The sequence below is a fragment of the Heterodontus francisci genome, chromosome 19 (genome assembly GCF_036365525.1).
Source record: "Heterodontus francisci isolate sHetFra1 chromosome 19, sHetFra1.hap1, whole genome shotgun sequence".
In the NCBI taxonomy this organism is placed as follows: Eukaryota; Metazoa; Chordata; class Chondrichthyes; order Heterodontiformes; family Heterodontidae; genus Heterodontus; species Heterodontus francisci.
This window is the reverse complement of record NC_090389.1, coordinates 39,758,280-39,774,573: the sequence shown is the minus strand read 5'-3', so window position 1 is coordinate 39,774,573 and position 16,294 is coordinate 39,758,280. Positions and strand designations below refer to the sequence as shown.

The 16,294-nt window shown below is 38.7% G+C and overlaps 1 protein-coding gene across 15 annotated transcripts in view; it reads right to left on the bottom strand.

Moving 5' to 3' along the window:
• The window catches only part of LOC137380025 (forkhead box protein P1-like), a 621,483-nt gene that overhangs the window by 573,691 nt on the left and 31,498 nt on the right, over positions 1–16,294 (bottom strand). The gene's annotated exons all lie outside the window — the stretch shown is intronic.

The window sequence follows — 16,294 nt, the reverse complement described above, 5'->3', positions numbered from 1 at the left end:
ATTATCCGTAACTCCCTGATGGATTTTTAAAGTGTTATCACTATGTTTTTCCCTTTCCAAATGCTGTTAAATTTACAGACTGTATACACTGCAAACTGTCTTCTTACCAACAGTTCTTTGTTCCTCAAACAACAGACTTTCACCTTGTTTATTTTATTTATCAAAATCACCCCTTTAAGAGAGGAGGGGTGATACCAGTTTTGGGGGATGGTAGAGGGAAGTGAAAATATCAAGGCCACATGTCTAAGAAAACATAGCAAATTCTTCCACAGTGATTTTCTACATATTTAAACAACTGTGAAGAAGATAAGGTAGTAACAGCTGCATATGATGTACATATTTTACAATTGTTTGTTATTAACACTAGTTCAACTATTCATGGTTTTAAATTTGCTTTGTCTGTTCCCTGCAGTGCATGGGGATCCTGCTGGTAGGGCCAGACTGTGAAAACAAGCCTCAAATGACCAAGTGTAACGGCAACTTTCAAAGTAGGAACCAAACCAGACACAACAAACCACAGAACAGTCAACCTAAGTTGTCATAATTTATGTGAGTGGAATTCAACTGTAACACCATTTACTGAAAGCTAAATTTCCACCAGTGGCATATTCCTACCAGAACATTTGGTTTTGAAAACTTCTGATAAGACACTACTGATAGCTTATCTAGTTCTGCTTGAATCCAGCCAAATTTCCCCACAAGTTATACAATTGGCAACTACTTCCACACTGTCTTTAAATGTACCTCATGAGATCTTCAAATTAATTTAGATCCCCAAGAATCTGATCCTTAAAAAGCTTGCAAAATGATTTTAGTTCATATACACTTCAGTTACATTAAGATTCCTTTAGTTTAAAACAACCACACTGATTGAAACTGAATGTGACTTCTCAGTGTTCATACTAGTTCTCTATTCTCAACTGGGATAGAGATGGGTGGTTTCACATTACTGCCTGACATACATGTTGGTCAGTGTGGAGAAGTGAGTAATAACAGAATACTAAGATTTTAATTAGACTGCTTAAACCAGCTTGATTTAAATCCATTTGTTTATGTGCCTATCACAAACTGATGTTTAATCACTGTAGATTTCACACAGATTAAAGACTGCATCATTTATTCTGCAGATTTTTAAACAAATTAACTGTAATTTCAAAACACGAATTCCAGCCCTTGTGTAAACCAGCCTATACTGTATCCTTGATTTTAACCTAACCTGCCTGGCGAGAACTGGGCTGGTTCAGGTCACACATCAATTGTATACCCCATCTGAGTTTATTCCCCATTGAAACAATGGCATGTGAAAGCGAGCAGGGTGCAAAGCAGCCGACAGTCTCAAAACTGTTCCATCCCCACCAAGCAGCTTAGGTTAAAATTAGGGTTTATATGTCAATGGGAAATCAGTCACTCGTTTTCTCCAAATCTCAGAAAGCTGAAAAACAATGGAAATTGTTGCACCGTTGAACAACTTCTTACACTGACACAGGGGACAAATGAGGCTTCTGTTCCAAGTGAAAAGAAAAGGTGACCTTCCTGATCAAGCATCTGGTCCAACTTTCCATGTAGCCTACAAGGAAACCTTTCTCACCTCTCCTGAAATAGCAGGCATGGTTAGTGACTATAAATCATAATCTCACCACAGACTGATGTGTAAAATTGTGATTCTTTAAAACTAAGGTTAATTTGAAAAGTTCTAAGAAAAAGAGGGGGCTGGCACATGAAGGTCACATCTATGGATGCCAAGGGGGTTGGGGTAATGGGGGAGGTAGGGGTAATGGGGGAGGTGGGGGGAGGGGGGTCTGTTGAGATAATCTTGAAGTAAAACTATTTACTGTGCATACAGTGCTCTAACAGAAGTCAGGCCAGGCGGAGCTAACTGTAATTATACTGTATGAGATAAGGTTTTAAGAATGGGAGATAAATAATTTGAACTAACTAGTCTCTTGTCTTATTTATCTTGGTACTTATCAATATTCCAATCAACAAATAATTAATAATTATTTGGTTACACATAGGTTATTATAATTTCCAAGAAATAATCCTTTGGTTTAAATGAAAATTACTTGCAAGACCAAGCCTTGGACTAGTTATTCTGCATGCAAAACGACAGTGAAATAGAGGCAGCATTATGATTCACAATGAGAACAGCAAATAAGTGTTTAACTTGCATTAATATTCAGTGAGATAAATGACAATCTGCAACGCACATATTCTGAAGTTCCACTTTTATTTTATCTTGTTGGTTCTTGCAAATACAAAGAAACAATGGAATGTATAGGATCTGAAAAGTCTATTGCAGTCCAGTTGGCTAATCCCAGTGACTATGAAGTATCAGATCCCACAATGCCTTATACCCTCTTATCAATTATTTTTTCCAAATATTTATCCAACATTCTAGAATTTGATGACATTGAGTAAAGTAGTTAAATCAAAACTGTCTATATGTTTTAATGTAGAATTGACATTAAGCATATTAATAAAATACCCTGTCTATAACCACCAGAATCTTAAATACTTCAATAAAATGACCGAGTCTTCTTTCCTCCAGCATAAACATTCCCAGGTTATTCAACTTTTCTTAGTGAGTCAGGTTCCTAATCCCAGTTATCAACTGAGTTACCCTTCACGGCACCCTCTTCAATACTGGTGGCTTCAGAAATCTATCCATTAGAACCCCCAATTCCCTCTCCTATCTTGAGTCCTGTAAAATAATACCACTGTTCCCCAATCTCAATTTTGCCTTTGTTCACATTACATAATATCTACCACTTGTCTACAAATCTGTCCATGTCCTTTTGTATTTCACTGCCCTGATGCCTGCTGCTTGCAGTCTGTCTTGGTTGATATCATGATAACTATGATTAATATGGACAGCCAAAGTTCTTCAGTTGGAGGTGGTGGAGATGAAACTTTCCCATGTTCTGAAGAAATCACAAAATCTCCACAGCATGGAAACCACACACTTGAATCTCAGAATGGAGTTATGGAAAGTTGCAAAGGCCAAGCAAATTAGTGCAACTACTGAATTGGTTCAAAAGTTCCCCACATTACACATATAAAATGAGAGCTGAAAATTGATTTTTAGCACTTGTGCTGCCTGATATTATTGCATGCTGATATTCATTTTTCATATGAAAATTATTTGGTGCTTCCAGCAGCATTCTCCTTCTTTGCATATTGTGAATTAGTACACCACCTCTATGTCATCTCCTTCCAATAGATCCTTACATTCACCACAGACTGGTTTCAACTTTTGATGCAAAGCAATTTGTTTATACAATGGAAAAGCAAAGAAATTCATAGGAAATACAAACATCAGGGTCCATGAAGTGACAATCAATAAAGAATGAAAAGAACAATTTTATTACCAACAATATTTCCATATTAGAAATGTTAATAAAATATAAAGTGCATGATATGTGAAGTACATATTTAGTTTTAAAGAACTGTCATCTTAAAATGGCTAAGTTATTTTAAACCTAAAGGCTGGTATTGAATATCCCAATAATCCATTTCGGAACACCACGTAGCAAAGCATGAACTTTGCCATTGTGAAGACATTAATCACTTTAACATTGGCCTTGGAGGGGTTGCTTGTGCCAGTGGTTCCAACACATGTGCCTTGCTCACGCAATGGAACCCAACAGAAACTTTCTGGAAATCTTCATGGCCAGCTGTTAATAATTGTACTGCCAGTGTACTGCTTAGTCAGACAGACTGGGAAGGTCCCAGGTTCAATGTCCAGATTGCCATATCTGCAGCGCTCACCCAGAACTGTATATTCAGGTAATACAAAGTCTTAATGTCTCTGGGCTAGGGAGGGGGAAAAAATCAGCCAGAGTTCTCCTTCTAAACTTCATCCAATACGTTTTTCTGAAAATATGTGCATGTGTTGATGTTTGTTCGACAATAGAATTGGGCTCAAATATGATGTCCCCCAGAGCCAAATAGCCCACCATTCGTTACCTGGGCTTGTTCATAAGGAATACAAAAAGGCAGCTGTAGGCTGTGAAGCTGTACCCAGATAAATTAGTGCCTTCAGGAGAGAAATAGAGATATTTTATGTATGAAATTTTAAATTATTTAAATATATAGAAAAGAAAGGCTTTACTTACATTATTTAGTATAACATATTTATTCATTAAAACTCCATATACAGTCGGATCATACAAAGAAATAGTACCAATATTGGAGGACAAACTATATGGCTCAGTGTTAATTTTGATTTGGCATTTTGAAGTATAGCACTGCCAAAGTGTCAAATTGTCAGATTAAGACAATAAAGTTTGACAAAAGCATGCAAATTTGTCTGTGCCTTGCAGATATTGTTGCAATAATCTACATCGATACTCACCAAAAATACAGCCATAACAAAAGGACAGTGGGCATTACTCAGAGGTTAAGACTGAGTCCTCTCTGCATATTAATAGTCCTACATTATATTTATGTTTGTTGTCTTTACAGACACATTGTGAACTGTTCTTTGAATGCCACCAGAGCTAACAAAACTACATGAAGCTTGAGTCTGTTAACATGCCAAGAAGCTTCTGGCTGAACCAACACAGGCGTGGGCCCAAGTTCCACCTGGCTAAGATAGAAGGGTATTTGAACTGTATGCTTTTTAAATAGTCCTGTGGTAATTAGACTAAAACAAGAACAAGAAAGGAATTGGTCATTCAACACATCAGACTCAATCCTACCATTCATATCATGACTTGGTGTTAACAACTTTTCTTTGAGACTTTTCAACATAGATGCTACTTCCGTAGGGAAAAATATTTTACCAATTGTTAATTTATTTTTATTGATCTCAGATTGCAAGCAACACTGGCAAAGTTTCATTTATTGCCTATCACTGGTTGCACCACAAAGGTGTTGGAGAGCGTTCTGACTTGACATATGCCAATTTTACCCTTCTAACCTCAATTTACTCACTTGCATTTCAAGTGATGTGACACAGGCACATACCTTAACTACCTGCTGAGATTTTGCAGCAGCTCTTTTGCTTTTCCAACAGAATTGAAACAGGCAGCTATTTCTGAACCTTAGTGCCTCACTCAATATGGAGCTATTCCCTCAATGGTAGGGCCTTAACAGAATAGCAATTAATTCCTCTGGGATTAAGGTCACTCATAAGGTAGGCAGTATTTTGCAGAATAATGAAAGTTAAAATCTGTCCTATTCTGTTTAGACATAGAATTGATTTTTGAGACATATTCTAGTACTTGACATGCTATGTTGATAATGCCATTGCATTGTCAAATAAACTCAGCACAAAATCTCCTTTTTTATATTCTTTCACGGGATGTGAGCATCACTGGCAAGGCCAGCATTTTGAACCGTTGCAGTCCATCTGGTGTAGGTACACCCACAGTGCTGTGTAGAAGAGAGTTCCAGGTTTTTAATCCAGCAACAAAGAAGGAACGGGTGATATAGTTCCAAGTTAGGATAGCGTGTGACACAGAGGGGAATTTGCAGGTGATGGTGTCTCGATGCATCTGCTGACGTTGTCCTTCTAGGTGTAAGAGGTCACGGATTTGGAAGTTGCTGTTGAAGGACACTTGGCAAGTTGCTGCAGTGCATCTTGTATATGTTACACACTACTGTCACTGTGCACCAGTGATGGAGGGAGTGAATGTTTAAGGTGGTGGGTGGGGTGCTGATCAAGCGGGCTGCTTTGTCCTGGATGGTGTCCAGCTTCTTGAGTGTTGTTGGAGCTGCACCCATCCAGGCAAGTGGAGAGTATTCCATCACTCTCCTGACTTGTGCCTTGTACATGGTGGACTTTGAGGCTTTAGGAGGTGAGTTACTTGCCACAGAATTCCCAGACTCTGACCTGCTCTTGTAGCCACAGTATCTATATGGCCAGTCCAGTTAAGTTTCTGTTCAATGGTAACCCACAGGAAGTTGATGGTGGAGGATTCAGCGACAGTAATGCTGTTGAATGTCAAGGGGAGATGGTTAGATTCTCTCTTGTTGGAGACGGCCATGGCCTGGCACTTGTGTGGTGCGAATGTTACTTGCCACTTATCAGCCCAAGCCTGATGCATGTGGACATGGACTGCTTTAGTATCTGAGCAATCATAAGAAAATAAATGTACAGTATAATATTCAGAAAATTACTAGTTGTCAAGTTTGCCATCCTCTTGTAACTGACTAATGACTAAAACACAAATTAAGTCAATGTGAACCAGTGGTAACTACATCAAAAACATCATGTCGAAAGTAACATACCAAGGTAAGAAGTTATTGTGTGGTGATAGTATTTCATGAATCCAGTCTAGATTGCAACGATACCAATATGAATTTGAGGGAGTTGAAGAGGTATGTTTACATATCTGTACCAATATTTCAGCTTTGTTTATACTACCAACTTTATTGTGGTATAAAATGGCATCAAGCATTATGCTATAAAAGTATTAGTGGGATACTACATCCTACAATGGGTGTTCAAGGCATTACCCCAAGTCCACAGTGATGATGCTTCAGTGTCATCCAAAACGCAGAGCTAATCATCACCATCATCATTATCATGTTTACGGCCAATGAATGCCAAATTGTAGGGAAAATTGGAATGTGTGGTGTGTAAAGCCCATAGAACCCAGCAGTGGACATTGATTCTGCTGTCCCAAGGAACTGATGGCAAGTCACACGGGTAGAAATTGGTGAATGTTGTACCTGTTTTCCAGAAAGAAAACAGGGGTAAAAATTATCAATTATGTCAGGCTGTGCCCTGCACCCCCAAGGAGACCTGACATAATTGTTTTAAGACCAATGTAGGTGGAGCTACTGCCTAAAACAGTCTTTAGGCTCTTTACAAATGAAAATGAATGGCCTAATGCCTACATTAGGACCGCTCGGAGGAACAGGGATTTCCTGGCATGGATGGAGCCTACCTTTTTGGCCAATTGGTTGTAATAACATTGGTAAGTTTTAGTATTTGTTTTAAGGAGCAAGAGAGCGATAGGCTTGCTTGAACTCAGATGAAGACTGAAGCCTAATTTCAGGCCCGTTTTGGGGCTCCTATTTGGATACGCTTGGCAGCAGTCTTTGTTCCTGAAGCTGAGATTCAACTAATTTTTACCCACAATCTTGCCAGTAAATAGATTTACAGTTTCTATGTTCATCATGTCTGAAGTAATAAAATGCATCAATTTCTGAGGGACTATGCTTGCTGCAACATCACATATCAGATAAACTGCGAAACACCACTGAGGTGCAATGACTATGGATTTGGCAGTGTTACACTACAAATTTCATGAGAGATTTGGGGAAACATTGGTATAACTTTGGTACCAAATCTGTAATATAAAATAGCAGCATTAATTTTACTGAAACTATATTTTGAAACTAGCACGATACATTTTCACACCGCTATCTGTCCTAGGTAAAATTCAAGCAGTATTATATCTTATCAGGTGAATTATCATACAACAGGATATACTGCCCCCAACAACAGCATCGTTCTCTCCTGGATATTCTCTCTGAATCACCTTCACTGCTCCTCGGTTCTCCTGCTCTGCCTGTAAACCAAGCTGACCTAGCCATTGCTGCGGAAAAGAATTATAGCCTCAGCTAAGCAGCATTAGGATCTACATCTTGGTTATATTGGCTTCTGGTAACCACAAACTTAGAAAGTCCAGTTTCATCTTTACTACCTCCCTAGAACAGACCAACCCATAGGACCTAAAAAAACCAGCCTGAATTAAAGCTGTTGCTCACTATCCAATCGCCCCTTCTGGTAGGTAAGTGTATGTCTGTGAATATTGGGCAATGAATGGTTTAGGCATGTGCTTAAATCTCTTACAGTATCAGAGTGACAACCTTCACTTAAAGATAGGCCACTTGTACAAGGTATTGTGAGACCAGAGTCAAAAAGGAGAGAAAAGTGTGTGGCAGGGACAGGAAACAGTTCTACGTTCCTTCAAATAGTAAAGGTATCACAATTTAAAAATGTTTACTTTACAAATGTACACAATTAACAATATAATTTGCAGACTGCATTTGATTGAAAATAAACTACTGTAAACAATATGTACCATAATTTATTTATATTAATAAAAACATGATTGTAATATATTTAACATTGATTATGTGAAAACTGTGCTAAAATGATCCATCTACCTTCTCCACAGTTACCAGTAGTTCAATGGGTAAATGCACTAAGTCTGGTTGGATGCTTGATCAATGCTGAGTTAGCAAACCAGAGCTCGGGACAGTGAGGAGGTGTCGTCAAACTGGGGAAGAGGAAAGATTTCCACTCCAAACTGTTGTTCAGTGACCTCTGCTGAGAGCATGCAGATATGGAAGTATGATTAAGACATGATTAGACTCAGTTCTGAGGTCCACTATCCAAGCTCAGACATGAATGGCAGGCACTTAGATTCAGGGATGCCCTGGAATAATACCTTTTCATTAATCTCAGTCTTCAGAAAAGGAGTAAAGGTATAAAATAAATTCAAATAATCAAGGCAATTTTCTTTACTGTAGGAAACAGGAAAAAAATCCTACCTATGTACACTAATGCATAAATTGGGGAAGACAGTACCAGTCTATATATGTACAAAATATTCAGTTCACAATGTCAGTTAGGAGCTACCAAATGAATAACAATATTCTATGACATTGAGTGCAATCCATGTAGTGAGCTATCCTTTGGAGATGCTGAGCAAACACAAGGTTCTTTCCAGCAGGGAGAGCATGAGGGAACAGCACAAAGAGAGGAAGTCAATTTAGGATTTTGACAAAGAATAATGGCACTGTATTTTTACTTCAGTCTTGGCTTTAGCAGTTTCGATAATTATCTTTACAAAAATGACGATGGGTTTAACTGAACTTTTCTTCGCGTGTAGCATTGCTTTCTACCACATCTTCTTGGCATATTTTCTTTAATATAAAAGAAGTTTTCTTCCTTCTTTATTGCCTCCTCCCTTGAAGGTGGTGAATCTTGTTGGGGTACAGTTGCGCAGGCACCAGCAGCCTTCTAATGCCTTGACCAATAACTATTTTTCATGTGTGAGCTTTGACACTTAGTGATGGCAGATTATTTGATTATGAAAGGCAACAAAAGCATGCCACCAAGCCTTATCTAATAATCACACATGCAGACTTTCCAGCATCGTGATCTGAAGTTAGAACCCTGGTTTCTCCCTTCATTGGTCAAATTGCCAAGACCCATTGTAGCAGCCAAATTATTATGCTGACTGAATTCAAATCATTCGGCATAGACTGAGAATTTGTTCTGCAATTTGTTCCATAATGAGTTTATTCTAAAAGTTTATACATTACACCAACAACACAATAGACAGCAGGCAAGTAACCTACTCCCATGTGTGTGCACCGATGCACAAGTGTATCCAAGTGTTGTCACTAGGTTTAGTGTGTTGGAATCAATATGCTGTATGAAAAATTACATTTATGCCAATACCATCGCCAAGTTCATCACGTTATTTCCATTACTAGTGTCAAACCTGTAACCACCATCCTGGTGTTACTTAGTTCAGAATGTTTACTCCAGCTTTGGAAGGACAACAACTGCTAGATTTTTTTCATAGACCAAATGAACTTGGTACAAAAATTCACACACCCAGCATTATACTTTAGTGAAATCCTGGTGGCAACAGTGACCCAGGATAACATCCCCACTGTCTTTTCTTCACTCCCTGTGGGAAAGTGACTGGTCTCTATTCAATGTCATCCACTGGAATTACACCTACATTCTGATAAGCCTCTATTTGGAACAGCAATATGCTAAAGAACTACCACATCTCCCATAAAATATTTTCAAAGAAGCTGACAAAATATTAAATCCAGGTCAATTACACACACACTCACACATACCTTTGCAGCTAAGTTAACCTGTAAGAATAAGCTATATAAGCCTGACCCAGACTATGTAGCCATTCAGTCTAGAACGAGGGGTCACTGTTTAAAAATAAGGGGTTGCCCAATTAAGACAGAAATGAGGAGAAATTTTTTCTCAGAGGGTCGTGACTCTTTGGAGTTCTCTTCCTCAAAGGGCGGTGGAAGCAGCGCCATTGAATATTTTTAAGGCCGAGGTAGATAGATTCTTGATAAGCAAGGGGGTGAAAGGTTATCGGGGGTAGGCGGAAATACGGAGTTGAGGTTACAATCATATCAGCCATGATCTTGTTAAATGGCGGAGCAGGCTCGTGGGAGGGAGTGGCCTACTCCTGCTCATAATTGTATGCTCCTGCCCATGTTAAATCTATGCATTTTTGGAAAAAAAACAACCGCTCTTACTTTGCCGTATAGCAAAGGACAAGTATGTAGCTCTTATTTAAACAGCTGGGCTCTAAACCACAACACATGCCAGAGACCTTAATAAGCCCAATTTCACATGTTTGGTTTGCCCACAATTGAATGACAAAATAAATTATATGCAAATAACCCTTTCATGCCCCTTTCCACCAAAGGAAACTATTGGCCTACACAGCCACAATAGGAACAAAAACTTGGCACACTGTGCCACTGCACAAGTGAGCAAAACTTAAATGGTATTGTGCACTCACAAACTGTAAATGTTATCCCAGGTCTTGTTTAGTCATTTCAACTGACTGCAAGTTGTTAGTACTGTTTCCCTCACTTGAAGAATCCCTCTGTTTCAAAATAACACATTTAAATTCTAGAACAGCTGCCAACTAGAAATAAGTTACTAGAAAATATGCAATGAAGATTTCTATTTAACCCCAACACAACCCAGAAAAACCCATGCTATAAAATCTCTGAAAATGGGTACAGACAAGGTTACAAGGTCAAAGCAAGCATTAATAGGTCATTGTGCAACCCACTTGAGAACAATTACGCAAAGTCATGCCTAAGTGGACACTTGATTGAACACAACCAAGTCTGCTCACATCCCACAGATAACAATCATTCCAGTGATTAAGAATTAAAACCAGCTAATTCTACGTTTATTACAAAAGGAATCAAACTATTCAAGGAACCACTAAAGTATTTTTATTAAATGCATAAATGAAAGTCCACGTCACTAAACTACACCATATAATTTTATCCAAGTTAATTTCCATGCAAGTATTTACTCAAGTTTTAAGACATTTAAACTGGATAATTCCTGTTTTACTTCTTCAATGAAAATAAGCAAAATCAACTCAGTAAAAATTGGCACAGTGGAAAAGAACTAAGTTCTTAGAATTTTTGTCATTATTGCAAAGTATAAAATGATAAAAAAATTCATATCATATTACATCTTTGAACCCACTAGGAAAAGGATCCTTTAATAGACTATAAAAAAAAATAGCAATGGCCAGCAGCAAATATTGAAGTAATGCATGTCTATCACAATCAAAATCTCTACATACTTATTGTAAAGGTCTCCTCAGCTGACTGTGGGTCACTCTAGGTATAATGTCAGGCAGTGCCATATTTTATGTATTATTGGCTGAACAACACTATATTCAGTTTGAAATGATTGCTAATAGGCACAAAAAAGATACAAACATTGAAAATAATTCTAACACCACAGTAGGATTTTTTTTTTTAAATACACTTTGCCTTGGTCAACAGCATCATTTCTTTCCTGTTCTAATTATCAGTTTGGTGGCTTAAAGAATCCCCCTTTAAATAAGGAAGACTACCTTTTGGGAGTTTATAGCACAGTTGATGCAACAGCAATTTTTTTTAAACAAATTTATTTATGTTAAATCTTAAACCAGGAAATGGAAGAATAATAAAAAAAAATCTCTGCAGGAAAGCAGTGCAGTTCTTTGACTCATAAACTGGGTGTGCCTAGAAAGAATTTTTGGGATGAGGGATTGGAGAAGGCAACATGTGGGGTGGGGGAGCCTAGCAAAGATTGTTCAGTTGGAAGGAATGTTCCTACGCCTCCTGCCTCCATATAGGTTTTTTTTAAAAAGCCAGGTTTAGTTGCAGTCACAGGAGCCGCTGATAAATCCAGGCATCTACTATACTCATCGGTAACAAATTTTGTAGAGGCAGCATTCAACAGGCATTAAGGCCCCTAAGTAGCATATCAATGGGCCGAATGTCTGTTTTGGGTGGCCACCCAGGACACACCACAGAATACGACTTATCTTGGAATTCAACTAAAATGCCATGCCACATAGTAAACTTTGCTTTATTCAGTTTTCTTTTAAATAATAAACAATTACCAAAATAACTTAAAACAAGTGAGACAACCAAAATATTTTAATCTTTATAGCCTCAGGACTAAATGAGCCAAAGACCATCCTTTCTCTTTTAGAACAAAAAGTGGGCTCTCAATCAATATGACCAAGGATTGATAAGTTGTGTCAAAATTACATGTGGTGTTAACTGAATGTGAAGTAGGTTTCTCCTGGAAGACACCAACTACCACTGGTAAAAACATTTTCAGACCATCAAGTTAAGCCCAGTAGCTTGAACAGCTGAATGTTAAAACTGCCATCCAAAGTGCCTGGAATTTAATTACAGCTTTGGCTGACATTTGAGCTGGCCTATTCTTGCTCGATATATAAGTTTTATTAATTCTTGGCTGAGCTGGCAAAAAGAACACTTTGCAGTTACTGAGCATGCTATATGAAGAAAAGTAGGCAAGCCTCACCCAACAGAAGTAACACCTCCTGCAGGTTGCTCAGGGAACACCTGCATGTCTGGCGGTAGTGAAAAGGAAAAATCAGTACTTAGTGCCTTCCAATCAGCCATTTGAATCATTGGAATCTAATAACTGTATGCTAATGTGAATTGACTGTTACCATTTCTCATAGTATTATAGTAGCCAGAGTTTTAAGTTACAATCTTTAGTGTGTCTAAGCCTTGCAGCACACTGAGCACTGTTTTACTCAGTTAATACAATGATGCAAATCACTGTTTCACATCACCCAATACATACTAATGTCTTTTACATTTCTTTCCCAATTTTATCTCATCCTCTCTAATGGATGCTGTTACAGGCTGGGTTTGGTGTCACAGATGCCAATTGGTTCCAGTAGCTCACTCAAAGTCCATTCTTCATGTGTGAGATTGCAGTGTGTCAGCAGGCTATTCAGCCTTGAAGCATATCAGTTAAGCCCACTTAATATCCACACACACACAACAGCCATCCAGGGCCACCAGGAATAGGAACCCTGATTGATTTTTTCTTGTTTCACTAAACCAGGGACATTGTGGTCATCTGTAGCAACATTACAGTCTCCAAATGAGTTCAGCTAATAAAACTGAAAACTGGATATTATAATCTATATGCCTTTAAGTAAATTGCCGGTGTCATTAAGGCACTTTATAGTCAGTCAAGGTAAAATATAAACAAATTTACCTTTGATTTTAAAATATATTTTATTATACATTTGTTGCAGAGTAGAGCACAGCATTCATACCAAATGTATCAGCTAAGACCAAATACAATCCCGTGTCAACAGCACTACTACTTATCTCTGCCCCTCCCTGGTGGCACATTACAAAATAAATGTATCATGGTAAATGGAGGAAGGGGGAACACAATATACAACGCAGCAAAATGTGTTTGCCTAAACATATACTGAACAAAATTAGAATATCATCCTTTCCTCCAATTACAGGTAGCTATTGTAGTTTAATAGCCCACCAGGTATTTCTACTCTGCATGCAATGGAAATTAAAATAATTTTTCACTGTGTAGTTCTATTGCATCACTAATGTTATCCATTAAAGATTACAGTTACATTCTGATAAGTCTCAGTTTTGGCCATGAAAATGTTTGCCTTAAAGTTGGAAAATACGTTTTTGTTTTAATTTTTTTTAGTTTTTCCTCATTCATCCACTCCTCTCCTAAAGGCTTGGCTGTTGTTAGTTATTCCTAGCGTAGGCACCAGCATCCCTTAAAGTTACAGCACCTGGAAGCCTAAGGGTTAGACTGTTGGGAGTTAAAAAGTGCAGTTGTATATGGCTAGGGCGAGAGATTTTTCTAGGGATTGAAGCTGTAGCAAGTGGTGTTGGAAGGGAACAGGGGGATATGGGTGGCAGGGGACACAACAAAATGGTTTGAGACAGCCTTATCTGTGATCAAGACAATGGGAGCAGAGGTCACGTGAAATGGCAAAATCGAAGGGATGGGTGTGAATATGGGTAGAAGAGTTTGCATACAGGGAGAAGTTCTCTCTGTGTCTGCGTGGGTTTTCTCCGGGTGCTCCGGTTTCCTCCCACAAGCCAAAAGACTTGCAGGTTGATAGGTAAATTGGCCATTATAAATTGTCACTAGTATAGGTAGGTGGTAGGGAAATATAGGGACAGGTGGGGATGTTTGGTAGGAATATGGGATTAGTGTAGGATTAGTATAAATGGGTGGTTGATGGTCGGCACAGACTCGGTGGGCCGAAGGGCCTGTTTCAGTGCTGTATCTCTAATCTCTAATCTAATCTAATCTAAAAGTTAAAGGAGAATAGGAGGGAAGTGAACTTAGAAGAGAGAGCAAAGGAGCTGTGATGGAGATTGAAATTATCCAAGGTCAGCCATTCAGTGCAAAGGCTGAGGGTGGAAAGAATGGAGGAGAAACTTGGAGTAGGACTTCATGGGGGGTGGTAGACAATAAAGATTTTAAAGGAGAGGTGAGAGAGATGGAATACAGTAAGCTACTTGAAAGAGGAGTGGGTGCTAGGAGAGTAGAAGTAGAGACCAACCTGTGACTTAGCGATCAGGGCCACACCACCATTGTGGTGATTTAGGTTGTCAGACAGTGGAAAGCATAGCAATGTAACGAGACTTCAGTAAAGAGAAAAGTATGGGCACCTGTGAGCCAAGTTTCAGTTAAAGCCAGGATGCCAATGCCATCATTCACAGTTAGGATATGCATAGGCACTATCTGAGAGTAAATGGACATTCTAAGAGAAAAATGTGGTGAAGGGTGATGATTACTCCACTGACAGAGTCAAAGGGTGTAATGATGGGAGGGGTGAGTGGATGGAAAAGTGATTGGCAAATTTAGTCCCCAACGGCTATATTGAGCAAGAAATTTGCCAAAACAGGAGTCTGGATCAGTTGAGGTTGCTACTTACAAGAAGCCACAAAGGATGCCTTGATGATTATGTCAGGGAATCCCAAGAGAGGCACTAAGGGTAACTGTGGGCTAGTTGAAAGGGGATTCAATTCTGGGCTAGCAGGTGAAGAGTAGGAAGGCAGCAGGTCGTGATGAGCTGGAATAGAGATTAAAGGAGCAAAGCACCCAAAAGAGGGGAAATGAAAGGTCGTATGACTGATGGCAGAAAGAGGAGAACACAAGAAGGACGGGCCAAGAAAAATAAGAAAGAGACATACAAATTGAGGTAAGGTTTGGAGCAGCAGTCAAAATGCACTTGCAAACAGACAAGAAGTGCTCTTTCCATTTCTATTAAACCAGATATGCTTCATAGAAATATATTACACTGCTTACAGCTCCCCCATGGTGTTGCTCAGTGAGTCAGAGGTTACACTGCTTTATTACAATAGGAATGTTTATGTCATGTCAGGGATAACATTTGAGCAACTGATTTATAATGACTAAATAAATCAAATTCCACTTTTATTACATGGTATTCCATGATTTTTATTGGTGACTTAGGGATCAAATGTTATGGCTCTGTCCATTATTCTGTGAAAGCCATAAATACGTAGCTTTTATTTCACACATTTATTACTTTAACTATTCTAATTTGTATCCCTTACAAGTTTTTTAATTAAGAATACGCGACAAGTTGGTATGCAGAATATACCAGCTGCAGTTAGATATCTGGTAATTAGCAGCACTTAGTAAGGAGACTTAACTGCACTGTGCCAGTCCTGCATTTTGGTAGCACTAGGGCATTGTCTTGGGCTTTGGCAGTAAAGGCCAGAGGCCTGGAAGTTATCAGCACTGCAGTAGGGCTCCTAGAGTTTGGCAGGATAGGAAGACCCTTTGAACTGGCATCACTATGAAGGGAAACCTGGGGTTCGGCAGAACTGGAATGGCTCATTGGTGGATTCCTGGTGTCTATTAGTAGTGTGTTGAAGGGAAGGGCATGAAAGCCTTGGTGGGGCTGGTGAGGTCCCAAGCCCAGCAACAATTTTAAAAATTCATTTAAAAAAAATAAATCAATCAATCAAATAGATTTTGTCAGAGGCCAAGACTGAAGCACTCCATCATTGCATCAGCAAAAGGATGCATGCTTCGCATATTAGGATGGCATACATCTGTCTGCTCTTTTAAAGGAGTTCCTCATTTATTTATTTTAAATAGGTTAATGTCTCCATTAAAATAGGAGAGAGAGAAATATCTTACAAATGCATCAAACATGTGTACAATAACACTGCCAAGACAGCAGCTTAA